The 16,411-nt window shown below is 44.5% G+C and overlaps 1 long non-coding RNA gene across 1 annotated transcript; it reads left to right on the top strand.

Moving 5' to 3' along the window:
• The first annotated feature begins 5,565 nt into the window (after positions 1 to 5,565).
• Positions 5,566 to 12,066, top strand: LOC115848069 (uncharacterized). Its single transcript, XR_009560130.1, has 4 exons — positions 5,566 to 6,004; positions 6,815 to 6,941; positions 7,869 to 8,001; positions 9,235 to 12,066. It is a non-coding gene; the product is annotated as an uncharacterized lncRNA (long non-coding RNA).
• Positions 12,067 to 16,411: the final 4,345 nt, after the last annotated feature.

Here is a 16,411-nt window from a genome sequence, read left to right as displayed (position 1 = left end):
TTTATATTATCCCATTGATCTGGGTATTTAAACCTCTGCTAATACCACATTATCTTGAATACTGTAGCTATCATTAAATCTTAAAATTGGGTAAAGTGATTCCATCTTCTTTATTGTTTTTAAAAATTGATTTAGCTTTCCATGTCAATTTTTCCTTTGGTTTTCTATATAAATTTTATCATGTGTTTGTCTATATTTTAAAAACATCTTGTGGGATTTTTTATAGATGATACATTGTGGATCATTTTGGTGAGATTTGGCATCTTTATTATGTTGAGTCTTCCATTCCATGAACGTGGTATGTCTCTCCATTTATTTAGATTCTCTGATTTATTTCATTAGTGTTTTATAATTTTCACCTTACAGATTCTGAACATATTTTGTTAGATCTTCATCCATACACCTTTTCTTGGAGTCTTTATATGTGGTATTGAGATTTTAATTTCAGTTTGCTCATTATCATTACTGTTATAGGGAAATATTAATTTTTATATGTTGACTTTGTATCCTGTGCCCTTGCTGGACTCAGTTATTAGTTCTAGCAGGGTTTTTTTTTTTTTTTTTTTTGGTAGATTCATCAGGATTTTCTTCATAAGCAATAATGTTATCAGTGAATAGTGAACATCTTACTTCTTCCTTATGTGTATCAGTTTTATTTCCTTTTCCTGTCTTTATTCTACTAGCTAGAATTTCCTGTCCAATGTTGAATAGAAATGGTGAAAGAGCACACACTTGTCTTATTCTTTTTTTTTTTTTAATAAATTTATTTATTTTTGGCTGCATTGGGTCTTCATTGCTGCATGCAGACTTCTTCCTAGTTCTGGCGAGTGGGGGCTATTTTTCGTTGCAGTACACGGGGTTCTCATTGTAGTGGCTTCTCTTGTTGTGGAGCATGGGCTCTAGGCATGCAGGTTTCAGTAGCTGTGGCAGGCGGGCTCAGTTGTTGTGGCACATGGGCTTAGTTGCTCTGTGGCATGTGGGATCTTCCCAGACCAGGGCTCAAACCCATGTCTCCTGCATTAGCAGGAAGATTCTCAACTAGTGTGCCACCAGCGAAGCCCACTTGTCATGTTCTTAATGTTAAGGGGAAAGCGTTCAGTGTTGCTTGACCATTAAATAAGATGATAGTGTGGGTTTTTATATAGATGTTTTTTAGTTTGGAAGGTTTCCTTCATTTGCTAAGAGCTTTCATTATGAATAGGTGTTGAATTTTGTCAGATGCCTTTTCTCCTTCAGTTGATGTGATCATATGTCTTTTCTTCTGTAGCCTGTTGATATGATGGATTGACTGGATTTGAATGTTGAACCAGCCTTGCATTTCTGCAGTAATACCTGCAGTCATGGAACATGGAATATAATGATATGTATGTGTGTGTGTATATATACACACATTCCTTTTGCCAGTGTTTTGTTGAGAAATTTTATGTGTAAAATCATGAGCATATTGGTCTATATTTTATTTATTTATTTTTATACTGTTATTGGTATCTGAGTAATATTGGCCTCCCAAAATGAACTAAGAAGTGTTCCCCCACCCCCACCCCGTCCCCCCCAACCTGGATGAGATTTTGAGGAATTGGTTTTATTTCTTCTCTAAATGTTTGGTAGAATTCTCTGGTGAAACCATTTGGGCCTGGAGATTCCTTTTAATGTAATTTATTAATTGCATCTCATGAGAATATATAGGGATGTCATTAGTTCTCAAACATTGTAAAGTGAAGTCTCAAGTTGAATATCCTATAATAATTTAAAAACAAGGTTATGCTTTGAATAATAGGGCTTGAACACTTTAAAGGACCATAGAGACCCCTTCAATTTAATGATTATAAAACTGAGGTGCAGAGAAGCCAGGTGACCAGCCCAAGCCCATATTCTCCAGACAAAGGCAGATCCCATCTATTTCTCCTAACTTACTGGACTGCTGTCCATTATACTGCTTATAAAAACCCTATCAGGTCTTCCCTGGTGGCGCAGTGGTTGAGAGTCCGCCTGCTGATGCAGGGGACACGGGTTCGTGCCCCAGTCTGGGAAGATCCCACATGCCGCGGAGCGGCTGCGCCCGTGAGCCATGGCTGCTGGGCCTGCGCGTCCAGAGCACTCCGCAACGGGAGAGGTCACAGCAGTGAGAGGCCCGTGTACCGCAAAAACAAACAAACAAAGAAAACAACCCCAAAAAGCCCATCAAATTGGCATTGGGGATGTCATTATTTTCAAAAAACATGTTCTCCAGTTTTGATTATCTTTGCTTCCTTCAGGCATGGATTATTTCGTATTTCATAACTTAATTTCCAAGCACATCTTTAAATGTTTTCATTCACATCTTCTGTTACTAACGTCTGTCCTGTTTTATTTCATTCTCCGTTTTGTTTCATTCTATGCAAGTTAAAGAATTTTTTTGTGGTCCTATATCTTTAAATGTTTTCAATCACATCTTCTGTTTCTATTCTCTGTCCTGTTTTATTTCAGTCTCTGTTTTATTACAGTCTGTTTTATTACATTCTATGCAAGTTAGAGATTTTTTTTTTTATGGTCCTATATATTGTCAGTTTTACCTATATTCAGTTTGTGCTAAAAAGCAAACATCCTGCAGTTGGTGTATGCAGTTCTATATGTATCTGTTAGGTCAGATTTATGCATTTTGGTGTATGAACCTAACAGAACATAACCAACGTTATTCCTGCCTTATAAAAATTAATTACTGAGATAACATTAAAATATTCTAATTTGTTTATAGATTTAACTCTTTATTCTTATAGTAAAATTGTTTTCTGTAAATTGAATTGATGTTTAAAATTGTGTACAAATTTTAAAGTATAATGTCTTCCTGCTATTTTCTTCCTTGTATCTATTTTTCAGATACAAATACACATTTTTATGTTTTTGTTTAATAATTGTATATATTTTCCAAATTTTTATTTGCTTTATTTCTGTAACATATCTTCGAACTGTGACTTATAAACTGAATATTGCTGTATATTTTTCAACCCACTGAAAACTACTGACTACTAATTCAAACATTTATTCCATATACATTTCCTGTATGATGCATCTTCCTGTTGTGTGCTTATCTTTACTTCAGTTCTGTGTCTTATATACATTCTTTTAAAATTTTGTGTAGATTATTTACATTCTAAACTTTGCTTTTAGTTGGGAATGTATATACTCCTATTTTATTATTGCTTAAGCTAAAAATTATAATGTCTTTAACACAAAAAAGTATAGAGTTAATACCATTACCCTCCTTTTGCACGATGTAAGGGATATTATTGAGGATTGCATGGTAGGTTTTTTTGTTTTGTTTTGTTTTGTTTTTTTGCGGTACGCGGGCCTCTCTCTGTTGTGGCCTCTCCCGTTGTGGAGCACAGGCTCTGGACGCACAGGCTTAGCGGCCATGGCTCACGGGGCCAGCCGCTCCGTGGCATATAGGGATCTTCCCGGACAGGGGCACGAACCCGTGTCCCCTGCATCGGCAGGCGGACTCTCAACCACTGCACCACCAGGGAAGCCCCTGCATGGTAGTTTTATTGTTCTCAACAAGGAGATGTTTTTCATGTTTTACACAGATAATGAATCAATTGTATTGATTCACACGTGCATCCTTCTCTTGGATCTTCATTCCTTCTGTCACTGCAGACTTTTCACCTGGGATCACTTTCCTCTGGCCTTAAATTTAACCTTAGGATTCATTTTGTGTGGGTTAGTTTTCTATTATGATTCTCATATTTCGTGCTCTGTTTTGAAAAACACTTTTGTTGAGTATAGAAATCTGTGTTGGCGGTTATTTCTTCAGCACTTTCACATGTCCTTCCATTATGTCCCTGACCCCACTATATGTTAGGTGTGAGTGGAGACGATTTATTTTGTGTTGATAGTTTCCTGGTGTTAAGGAACAGTACTTGAACCTGATACAAAGAACAACACACCCTAGAAATTGTAACGGTGAGATGGGCTTAGTCATTAGATGGGGTTTTGAGTTGTTGGAATAATAAAAGGATGACAGTGTAGAATGCATAGGAGAAATAATATGTATCTGGTGACCAGGTTGATGGATTGTGACATAAACTGACTAGATGATTAACAACCCCAATTTTCTCTTTCTGGATGCCTGGGAGGACAGCGTGTCTCCGCTTTCTTTACAGTTAACTTTGGGACCATGTGAATGAGACATGGCCAGTTGAATACAGGCAGAATTGATTGTGAATGTGTGTCTTAACTGTTCTTGCATTTGTGCACCATTCTGGGAATCTCCTCAGTGGTTCTAGATTTCACACCTCCCCAGGATTTAGTGCTCCATTGCGTACTGTAGGTTCAGGAGATGGGTTGATGGTGTTTTGATGAGGACAGGACTTGATGACCTGAAAAACCTCTAAGCTTCAAGCTGGGCCATCTCCTGATCACATATTTGTACCTGGGTCTACCTGTCCTGAAGGTCAAGGGGAGGACAGGAAAGGGAGAGGGAGGCCCCAGTTACTGTGAACTAGATGACATGTCATCTTATGTCACAAACATGAAACCATATCAGCTCCACTCCAGTTAGACCTGAGGACAGTTAGTCCTGATGTTCTGAAGATCTGAATCATGTGGCTTTATTTGTAATGATGCAACTCTTTGGGCATCATGCCTACCTGTAGTTTAAGAAGCCGTCCTGGACTTCCATGGTGGTCCAGTGGTTAGGACTCTGCGCTTCTAGTGCAGAGGGCTCGGCTTCAATCTCTGGTCGGGCAACAAAGATCCTGCATGGCACTCGGCATGGCAAAAAAAACAAACCCTTCCTGAGGTGCTTTTTAAGAAATAAATATGCCAAGTAGTACATACAAATGTATGATTTTATGTAAAGCGTTTAATCAATGCCTATGAGGCTACTTGCCACGTCAAAGAATCATTGCTTTTTCACAAATAACGCCAAGGATCCTGCAAAGAGGTATCCCTGACTTATCCTCCCAAGCCCTGTACGTGAAAGCATTGTGATGTTAATGCTAATGACAGTAATAATAATCGTTCTTATTTACTGAGCGTGAACTATGAGATAGGCACTTTTTATGTAAATAACCACGAGGGACTTAGTATTTCTCATTCTAGTCACAGTAGAGCCATGGTTCTTAAACTTGAATGAGCGGTACCAGGATTCCTGAAAGCAGAGAGTGCTGAGCCCCGTCCCCAGGGTTTCTGATTCTCTAAGTCTGGGTAAGGCCCCAGAGCTTGCATTGCTAACAGGTTCCCAGGTCCTGCGGTGGCACGATTAGGGAGGGCCGGGCATTACCCCCAGGCCTACGGAAATCTGGGCACTTTTCTTTAAAAGGAAGCGAAGCCCCGCCCCACCCCGTATGAGGATTCCTGGAGCTAAATTATTTCCCAGTCTCTTCCCGCGGTGCCGCTGGGCCGTCGCCATGGAGAAGGGAAATGGCGCACGCGCGTGGGCACAGGCTGGGCGTTAACTACGTAACCCAAAAGTGGATGCCACCGGCGCTACCGCCCCCAGCTCTAGGCCAATCACGACCTAGGAGGGGGGCGTTTCCTTCGGCTTCGGGGCGGGACTTCCTGCCTCGCTGCAGGAGAACATCCGTCCGTGAGCGGGTGCTGGTTGGACGGCGGCCACGTGGACTCGAGCGTTGCACTGGGGCCGCATCTCTAGGGCAGGACGGGGAAGGAGAGCGAGGTGCCGGGGGCTATCTCCGCACCTTGTCCGAGCCGTGACGCCCCCAGCCCCGGCTCCTTCACTGTGACACTGTGTCCCCGTCCGTGGGACAGGCGACTTCGCGCCTCGTGTTTGCCAGGCCCTGCCGGGACCTCACGGTTTCCCGGGTCTTCTCACGCGCTCCGTTGACAGGGCCCCCGAAGGCGGCGGCCTGGGCCTTTCGAGCGTTTGACATTTCATAGCGAGATTCGGAGTGTGACACGCAGCCCGAGGTGACTCCGCCCTGGTCTCCCGCCTCTCAGGGCCCCATTCAGCCCACTGGGTCCTTTGGCGGTGGCAGGTGCAGCAGCACTGATGAATCCAGCGCAGGTGAGTGGAGGGTCACCCAGGGCCACACCCTCATGGTCCCCGCCCCTTGCGATAGCTGATGGTGTCCTGGGACTCTGCCTTTTCTTCTCCCAGTTCTTGGTCGTGGAGTCTCTGGAGGGAGTCACTTGTGGCGCAGGGTACTGAATTCAGACCAAGGATTTTATGCATAGTTTCCTGTACTGGCAACCAAGGGAGTAAATATCAGAACGGTGTCCTAGTGCATGTGCAAATACTCGGTGAGACTGAGTTGGGAGTGATCAGGGAACAGAGCAGCCGGGCAGAAGTCAGGCCTGGAATGGCAGCCCGAGGAGCTAGAACTCCCTTCTGAAAGTTTGGACAGAAGGTGGAGGTGATTTAACACATAATTCATTGGAAAGCTTTCCTCTGGCTGCACAGTGGAGACTGTGGAAGTGAGGGAGGAGGCAGGGAGACCGGGGAGGAGGGTGAACAGACAGCCTTAAGGCCCAAGTCCTGGGGGCTTGTGGGGTAAGGCTGAGCCTAAGTGTAGTTGTGCCTCGAGGGTAGGCTCTGGATGACACCAGGAGGACTGGCTGGCAGGAGAGTGTTTGAGGTCTGTCATGCCATACTCAGCTGAGATAGTATTTTGTCTGCCCGCGTGCCTGGTTTTGCTCTGGGCTGGACACAGTAATCAGAGGGACATGAGGAGAGAGCAGGCACTAGTGGTGCCAAGCCTGGCATCGCCTCTGAGCTGGGAGGCCGGGGAGGAGAGGGACGGGGTGGGGGGATTAGGTGAGTGGGTAGACTGGGGAGTCCTGTTGTCCGTGAGCTCAACTGTCCCCATCGTGGCAGGGCTGTGTGACCTTCGAGGATGTGTTCGTGTACTTCTCCCGGGAGGAGTGGGAGCTCCTTGAGGAAGCTCAGAGACTCCTGTACCGTGATGTGATGCTGGAGAACTTTGCACTTGTGTCATCACTGGGTAAGTCTCTGTTTTAGTTATGTGTTGCTACATGGCAAATTACTCCAAAGCTAAGTGCATTGGAAAGACAAACGTTTATCTCACAGTTGGTTTCGGTCAGGAATCAGGCATATCCTGCTTGGATACCCCTAGCTCAGGGTCTTTCATGACCTTGCTGGCAAGCTGCCCAGGGCTGCCATCTGATCTGAAAGCTCACCTGGTTAGACTAGTCATTTCCTTGTTGGCTGCTGGCCAGAACCCTCCCACAGTTTCTTGCCATGTTGTCTTCTCCATAAGCAGGTCACAACAAGACAGCTGATAGCCATGATAATGAGCAAGAAACAGCATCCAAGATAGAAACTGGTATTTTTATCACCTAATCTCGCAAGTGCCATCTCATCGTTTTTGCCATATTCTATTCATTAGAAAGTAATTTTTAGGTCCAGCCAACACTCAGCAGGAGGGAGTTAACAAGGACATGATTCCCAGTTTCCTGGGCTGGCTTTTGTTTTTCTCAAGGGGCAGTTCTGTCTCACAGTTCTGTCACGGCACGGCTTCTTTCCTTGGTTCCCTGGGGTAAGTAGTGTGAGTATCAGGGCTGGGCGATGTGCACCACCAACCTGTACTGCCCCAAAGCTTTGAGATGAAGAATTTGGGGGTGAGAAGTTTTGCAGTCTTCCCCTCTGCCCCAGAGATTCCAGATGGCCTGGCCGCTCCTTGGCTAGGTGTCTGTCCAAATCCCTGGCCCAAGTTCTGCCTTCTTCCTCTAATTTTCCAAGGTCTGACATGGAATTGCAGGCACTGATATGGTTACTCCTTGTGGTGAACACTGAGCTCTTCCTGTAAGCCCTCTTCCAAGATTCTTTTTTTAGTATTTAATTATCTTCTCTGCGGAGAGTGTCTCCCTGGGTCAGTGCTGACCACTCACCAGCTCTTCCTTCCCATCAGGACTTGCGGTTTCCAGGTCTCATGGAGCCACCCAGCTGGAGCCAGAGGGGAGCCCAGGGTGCCTGAGAAGGTAGACGTGGCTCCAGTCACAGCAGAGAAGACCTGGAGGAGGCCTAGGCCTGGTGAGCAGAAGGTGCGGGAATCAGGGCTGGCTTCACTTTATTTTATTTTATTATTTATTTATTTATATTTTTAGAAATTTATTTATTTTATTTATTTATTTTTGGCTGTGTTGCGTTCGTTGCTGCGGCGAGCAGGGGCTACTCTTCCTTGCGGTGCCTGGGCTTCTCCTTGCAGTGGCTTCTCTTGCTGTGGAGCACGGACTTCAGTAGTTGCAGCACGTGGGCTCAGTAGCTGTGACTCGTGGGCTCTAGAGTGCAGGCTCAGTAGTTGTGGTGCACAGGCTTAGTTGCTCCGCGGCATGTGGGATCTTCCCAGACCAGGGCTCAAACCTATGTCCCCTTCACTGGCAGGCAGATTCTTAACCACTGCGCCACCAGGGAAGCCCAGGGCTGGCTTCACTTTATACCAGCACTTTGTGCCACGTCTACTAGTGTTTAGGTGGCAACACCAGTGGCGAAACTTATCCCACTTTTCCTTCCCCAATTTTGATGCCTTGCTCATTTGTCACTTTTACTCTGACCTTAGGTACCTGTTAGTCCCACCCCCCTTTCTAGTCGCACATCTTATCTGCTCTTCTCTTGCTGCTCCATGCGGAACTCTACAGCACTGGGTTTCTTTTAACGTGTCACGAGATGTGCACATATCCTTAAATTTTCCTTGAACACTAAATGTTCTATCTGGCCAGATTTTTCTGGTCCTGGTTAGACCCTTTTTCATAGCACTCACCTGTCACAAGGAACCAGGAGCCTTGCTGGGAGATCATTTGCAAAGTGTCATTCAGAGAGCATGCCTCTCTTGCTCACACTGTATCCCATCCTGGTATCCTCTCCTGCAAGGTTTCCTTCATTCTTTTTTTTTTCTTTTTTGCGGTAGGCGGGCCTCTCACTGTTGTGCCTCTCCCGTTGCGGAGCACAGGCTCTGGATGCGCAGGCCCAGCGGCCATGGCTCACGGGTCCAGCCGCTCCGCGGCATGTGGGATCTTCCCGGACTGGGACACGAATCCATGTCCCCTGCATCGGCAGGTGGACTCTCAGCCACTGCGCCACCAGGGAAACCTGTCCTTCATTCTTTAAGCTTTAGAGGCCCACAGCACACAGCAGCCCTTCCTCATCCTGATTCTGGGTCCCCTATGATGCCCATAGTCCCATAGACTAGTTGCCAGTTGTATCAGACACATATTTGTTACTGGATGCCATTTGCTACTAACTGAACATGGACTTCACCAGCATTCATCTTTTTTCAGGTTGTTGGCATGGAGTGGAGGATGTGGCTGCACCTTCTGAGCAGGGAGTTTCTGTGAGAGTGTCACACATGAGAACTCCCAAGGCAGATCCTTCCACCCGAAAGGCTCACCCCTGTGACATGTGTGGCCCAGTCTTGAAAGACATTTTTGCACCTGGCTGAGCCACAGGGAACACCATCTGGGCAGCACTCATACTCCCAACATGTGAATCATGGAGGAGAGACTTTTTGTATAGTTTAAACCTTGACTGGATGCAGAAGCAGTGGAGTGGAGTCTTCAGAAGAGAAAATCCAGGCCTCGTTTGTGAAGTGCTGTAGATCCAGTGTATCAGAGAAGGCCTTCGCTTGCAGGGAGGGTCAGAAGAACTTCTTGGCCAGCACCTGGCCCCTCACAGTGGGGAGAAGCCACACCGGAGTGTTGGGAGCTTATTCTCTGCTGTCCTCACTAATAGGCCCTTTTGGGTATTGGATTCCCGTTAGGCCAGAAGGCACAACCTCAGGCCATAAAGCTTCTTAGCTGCCCTCATGGAGGGAATGTTGCTCCAGGGTCATTTGATTCTTTAACTCTCTGTTGGGGGCAAACCAGGAAACAGTGAGGGCCATTAGAACTGCAGGAAGAACCCAGGGACAGTTTCCCACAAGGAGAGTTTTCTCCGGAGGATGAGCTCTGAACACAATGGTGTGAGGACAGATGATAATCTGCACTCAGGAGTTTTACTAGAGCAATCCTCCGGGAGATGCTTTTCATGAACAGAACTCAACATGGACCAGGTAAAGCTTCCATGATCTACGCAGGGAAGAATCTCTGCAAGTGGAAGAAATGTGGGAAATGGTTTAACAAACGTTGACGTGCCTTTCTCAAGAGGGCAGACCTCGGTCAACTCATGAGGATTTATGCTTAGCAGAACCACGTGACTGCTTCCACTGTGGGAAGGCCTTCAACTGCAGGTCAGAGCTCATGCAGCTACAACAGATTCACACTGAGGAGAAGCCTTATGAATGCAAAGAATGTGGGAAAGTCTCTTGTGTCAGGTCTGTTTTTGTCCCAAATAATATTTCACACTCCAGAAAAAGTCACTTCGAATGCAAAGTATGCAGGTAAACCCTTTTTGACAGCTGTTTTTTTCACTCATCATGTGAGGGTTCTCACAGGAGAGGATCCCTGAGTGCAATGAATGTGGAAAGGCCTTCATTCACCCTTTTCTATCTGGCCTAATAGGATCCACAATGGACAGAAACCCTTTGAGTGTAAGAATATCAGAGAGCCTTTCACAACAGCTCTTCCCTGACTCAACACATGAAGCATCACACTGAGGAGAAACCCCATGAATATAGTGAATGTGGACAGTCCTTCAGCCTTCATTCATCCTTCACCAAGCCTCGAAGTATTCATTCTGGGGAGAAACCATATGAGCGTAAGAGATGGGGGAAAGCTTTTCACAAGTGGACTTATTGTGATATCAGAGAACTCATACTGGGGAAAGACCTTTCGAATGTAACTCCTAAGGAAAATCATCTGACCAGAGGAAACGTCTTACTCTGAGAAATTATACCAAAGAGAAACGATGTAAGTGTCATTGCTGTGAGAAAATCTTCTGAGGCCAATCATCACTTATTGTCATCTAAAGAGTCATACTGGAAATGGACCCATCCTAGGACTTTGCACCTGAGAATTTATAAAGGAGAGAGAACCAGTGACTATTGTGCAATTTCAAAAATCTTCAGCTATAGCTCTACCCTTAGTATACACTGAAAAAGCAACCACAGGAATATTTAAAGGACAAAAACAAGGGAGGAAGAAGAAAAGAAGTAGATGTAACAGGAAAAGAAATATATTTATGACTTCTTTCCAGTTTTCCTGACAAACTTGTGACAATTTATTGGTTGTTTTTTGTTGTTATTGGGTGGCAGGGGAGGAGCAGTGTTTGAGAGGTAAACACCTAAATTACTACATATGCACTGTCTGCCATGCCATGCCAGGAGAGCTGGAGAGCTGGACACTTGAGAACAGCCCTGCAAATATTTATTTGTTACAAAATATTGTCTTATATGAAGCCTTGAATTATGAAGCATTTAAAACTTAAAAGAAATTAGGATACTAAGAATGTTGTTTAAAATTAGATCTAAGGAGATAAGGACACACTTATGAATGGGTACATTTTAGTGTACCACTTAAAACCATTTAAGGCTTCATTTTCATTTTTTAATTTATTCATTAATTATTGAGATATAATTGACATAACGGTGTGTAAGTTTAAGAATGTACAACATATTTAATTCAATACATTTATATTGCAGTATGAGTGCCATTGTAGCCTTAGCCTCTGTTGTGCCACAGAAGTATCATTTCTTCTAGTGGTGGGAACAAATAAGATCTTGTCTCTTGGCAAGTTTAATGTTTATAATGCTGTTTTGTTGTCTGTAATCCTGTACTTTATATTACATCTCCAGGAATTATTAGTTGTAAGTAGGTACCCTTAAACATCATCACCTCTCCCATCCCCTCACCCACCTCCAGCCTTTGGTAAACGTCATTCTACTGTTTTCCAGTTCAGTTTTTGGTTTTGTTTTGTCTTTTTAGATTCCACATATAAGGGATATTGTACGGTATTTGTCTTTCTCTGTCTGACATATCTCACTTAGCATAACATCCTCAAGGTCCATCTGTGTTGTCGAAAATGGCAGAATTTCCTTTTTTCTCAAGGCTGAGTAGTAGTATTCCATTGTAGGTATATATACATTTTTATCCATTCATCCATTGATGGACACTTAGGTTGTTTCCATATCCCGGCTATTGTGAACTACAATAAACATGGAAGTGCATATATCTCTTTAAAAACCTGTTTTTATTTCCTTCAGAGTTTGGAGTTGGGATTGATTGGGGTTGCAGCCTGTCTCCACCATGCCTATCCCCAACCACATGACCTTGGTCTTGTCACTTATCCTCGGGGTTCAGTGTTCTTGTGTGTAAAATGGGAAGATAGACATTGAACTAAAGCTTAGGAAGCAAATTAGAAAGAAGGAAGAGCTTGATGTGGAGACCCCTGAATGATGCAGGACCCCCAGGCAGGGTTGGAGTCGCAGAAGAACATCTCCAGCAAAGGTAACAGGTGTCAACACAGACTGACAAGAGCATTGTCTGGTGCAGGAACCAGTTGACAGTCACTGCAGCCGTAGAGGGGAGAGGGGTGGGCAGTGAGAGCAGGGCAGGGAGAGATGAGTTGGGTTTTGTACTCGTGCAGTTTGAGATGTGTGTCAGACATCTAAGAGGAAAGGTCGATCTAGTTGGATGTGCAGTCTGGAGTTTGGGGGTCATTCGGGTCTGCAGATATGTGGTGCTAGTGCGTCCAGCACCAGGAACGTGACTGACACCTGTGGTGGAGCAGTGAGGTTTATTGGTGTGCTGCAGTGTGGGTTACCACACCGTGGGAAATGTGGGGCCCTCAGTATGAAGGTGTTAGGACATTTTCTAGGCTCTGGGCTTGTGTTCAGTGATTTGGAGAAGAGTTTAAGGAAATGGAGCTTTGGTCTGAACTGGATGCTGTCAGGAAACGGAGTTGGTTTTATGATCAGATATCCTGAAATTTGTTATTTACAAGGCAGGGGAAGGCAGCGGCACTAAAGCAGCAGCTACTGGAAGATGCAGCTGTCACTCATGTTACCCAGGAGAGGGGGCTATCTGCTTGTTTGCACAGGACTCTGGTTGTCTGTGCTCAGATATGATGATAGGGTGGTTTTGTCATTGTCTCATTTCATCATGGTCACTGAGTGGCCCTGACTGATGTTGGTGTTCTGAGAACTTGTTTATATTGTAAAAAATAGTAAATAAAAACCTAGGTTAAATAGAGTCAGGAGGGAATTCCCTGGCGGTCCAGTGGTTAAGACTCGGCGCTTTCACTGCCAGGGCCCAGGTTCCATCCCTGGTCTGGGAACTAAGATCTCACAAGCCATGTGGCACAGCCAAAAAAATAATAATAATAAAATAAAACATTAAAAAAAAAAAAAAAAGGAGGCCAGCAGGGGAAACTCTCACACCCTGCAACTGACAGCAGAGCTCAACAGGAAGAAGAAAGACTCCTCCTCTTTCTTGGCAAGGACTCAGCCAGTGAAAAGCCCTCGACTCTTTCTTTACTACAGCCCTCTTAATTTACTTTTTACCTCTATAAAAGTGTTCTACCTTTGCTGTGCAGGTCCTTGCCTGGTGGCTCGCCATGGTTGCAGACTCCAAGTTACAATTCTCAGCTGACCCTGAGTAAGCAAATCTTTGCTGGAGCAATATATGGCAGTCTTTCTTTTAGGTGAACAATATTCAACAGGAGAAACCCAGAGTTCAGAGGTGAGTGCCAGACCAGCAGCCTGGCCCCCAGGATCCCCCTGAACTCTGCTTTCCCCCTTCCAGTCATAACCCCTTCCATGGCATATAATTTAAACCTGTAATACAGATCAGCACCACACACAGAGTTCTAGGCAGAGGGAACATCCTGTGCAGTGATGGGGGTGTGGGAGTGATCCTGGGGCACTTGAGAAATTGAAAGTTCAGTGTAGGGAACTCTGAGGCCAGGGCCTGGGGACTTGTCAGAGATGCCTCTCAGAGCAGGTGAATTCTGAGTTGGGACAAGCTGAGGGCACAGATATCCCAGCAGACACCCTGTTCCAGGAGTGCCCAACTGCTTGCAGAGCCTGAGTGGCACTAAGAGGTCCCCTTATGGTGACTGGGCTACGGCAGAACAAGGGACATGGGGTCAGCATAGGCACCTAGAGGGAGGCACACGCAGGGCACACCCAGACACGCCGTGGGACATGTATAGACCAGGAGTGGACCCTACAGGACCATCACACATAGGACTCCCCAAAAATGAATCGGCAGATGTGCACAGACACATATGTGGGACACAAAATCCTATGCAGATGCACACACAAATTCCCACCAGGACACAAACAGAATAGAGAGGATATATTTATATTAACTAAAGACACACACATGAAAACAGACATAGACACCCAGACACGTGTGCACACAAATCCCATACATACCAAGAACGGTGCTCACAGGGACATGCATGGGCAAAAGGCAGATGCACCCATTGGCACAAACATGTACGTGCAGACACGGGCACAGGCATGCAGAAAGAGTATGGAGACACAGAGAAAGAAACTCCTAGACACACAGAAAGACTACACAGAGATCACAGGGACAGCGGAAACAGGTACATTGAGAGAGGGCTCGATGTACAGAGCCAAAGTTAGACACTTTTGCACAGCCATGTTGACAGAAGCAGATGTACAAATGGTCATACATAAATAGGTATAGCCATCCAGAGAGACACACAAGAGCTCACTCGGTCACATACACAATTACACAGGCGTTCCCAAATGCAGATAATCAGATCTGTACACATAGGAATGTGATAATAAATGTTTAACACCTGCTCTTAAGAAGAAAGTGCACACAGATTACATAAATTCATTACAAACTTTACAGATATAAAGGATGCATAGCACACAATTTACAAATGATGATAATATATCCAACAGTCTCTACTGTAAATTCCACATGCCAATTAATTCTCACAGTGCTTTCATTAATTTCAGTTTTAACTCTTATGTGTCAAGATTACCATTAAATTTCAACATATGTATATATTATAACCAAGCAACTCCAATTCTAAGCGTATACCCATTAGAAATTAGGGCATTTTTTTTCTCCAAAATATATATACATGAAGGTTTATAACAACTTTATTGATAACAGCCAAGAGGTTGAAACAACTCACTCAACCATAAATGGGAACATGCTTAAACAAATTATGATCTGGTCACATGAATGAGGGTGTAAGAGTGTAGAATGTAGAAGATGAATAAAAAATGGGTGTCTGGTGATCAAATCAAGGATTGTGCTAGAAACTGGCTAGTCATTCACCAATACTGTTTTCTCCTCCTGGACACCTAAGAGGACAGTCATGTCCCAGCTTCCCTTATTTAATTTGGGACCATGCAAATAAATTTTGGCCAATGGAAATGGGCAGGAGTGATTGTGAATAATGTGTCTTCAGTTTATCTTCTCATTTATGTTCCTTCCAGGGGTTGCCTCTTTGGACCTCACTGTTTGCAGTTTTCACACCTCCCCACGAATTATTGCTCCTTTGGGAGCTGAAGAGAAGGAGGACCAGACCTGGTGACCCTGAGCCACTAGATATCAGACTGGACCATGTCATGATCATACATTTGTACCTAGGTCTGCCTGCCCTGAGAGTTAGAGAGGAAGGCAGGAGGAGTTTGAGTCTTTGTTCTTGTGAATTAGACATGAACTATGATGTCATCATATGAAGTATACCATGATATGAAACTGTGTTAACTCTACTGCCCACTTAAGCCTAAGAGCAATTAGTCTTCATAGTTCTAATTTGAATCATACGGTCTGTAAAAATGCATCCCTTTGACAAGACTTCTTCATCTAATGTTTAAAAAAAAAAGTAGAATGAACCTACAGGTATACAGGTGTGCTCTATGCAAAATTTTTACCATTATCTATAACGCTACTTGCTGACTCAGGGAGTGATTGTATTTTCTGTTTTAAAAAACGTGATCAGTGATTCTGCAAAGAGAGGCCTCTGACATCCTCCTATAGCTGTATATGTGAGAAACTTGTGGAGATGATGAATAATAACAATAATAGCTTGTGTGTATTTAGCAGCAGGCCTTATGCTAAGCATGTTTTATCTCACTTCCCATGAGGTAGGTTGTAGTATTTTTCCATTTTAGTTGTCCTACTTTGGGGGAGGGAGGTGGTCATGACTTTTAATAAGAGCTCCCACCTCCGGGGGGTTTCTGTGTCGGAAGGTGTAGGTTGGATCCGAGAACTTGCATTTTCAGTAAGTTCACAAGTGCTGCTAACCCAATTTTGGGTAGCAAGGAATAGGAGGACCATATGTTACTACCCGAAGACCGCAGGAGGGATATTAATTATTCAATTATTTTTTTGGCCGGCCCGCGCGGTTTGCGGGATCTTAGTTCCCCCGACCAGGGGTCAAACTCACGCCCTCGAACTGGAAACGTGGAGTCCTAACCACTGGAGGGCCAGGGAATTCCCTTCATCGTTCAATTTAAATCTCAGTCCCCAAAACTCGGAGGTGAAGCAGTTCTCCCAGGATGAAAGAATGGTCCACCTGCTGGAGACG

Source organism: Globicephala melas, chromosome 19 (genome assembly GCF_963455315.2).
Source record: "Globicephala melas chromosome 19, mGloMel1.2, whole genome shotgun sequence".
Classification (NCBI taxonomy): domain Eukaryota; kingdom Metazoa; phylum Chordata; class Mammalia; order Artiodactyla; family Delphinidae; genus Globicephala; species Globicephala melas.
The sequence above is the reverse complement of the archived record's forward strand: the minus strand, read 5'-3'. Positions and strand labels throughout refer to the sequence as shown.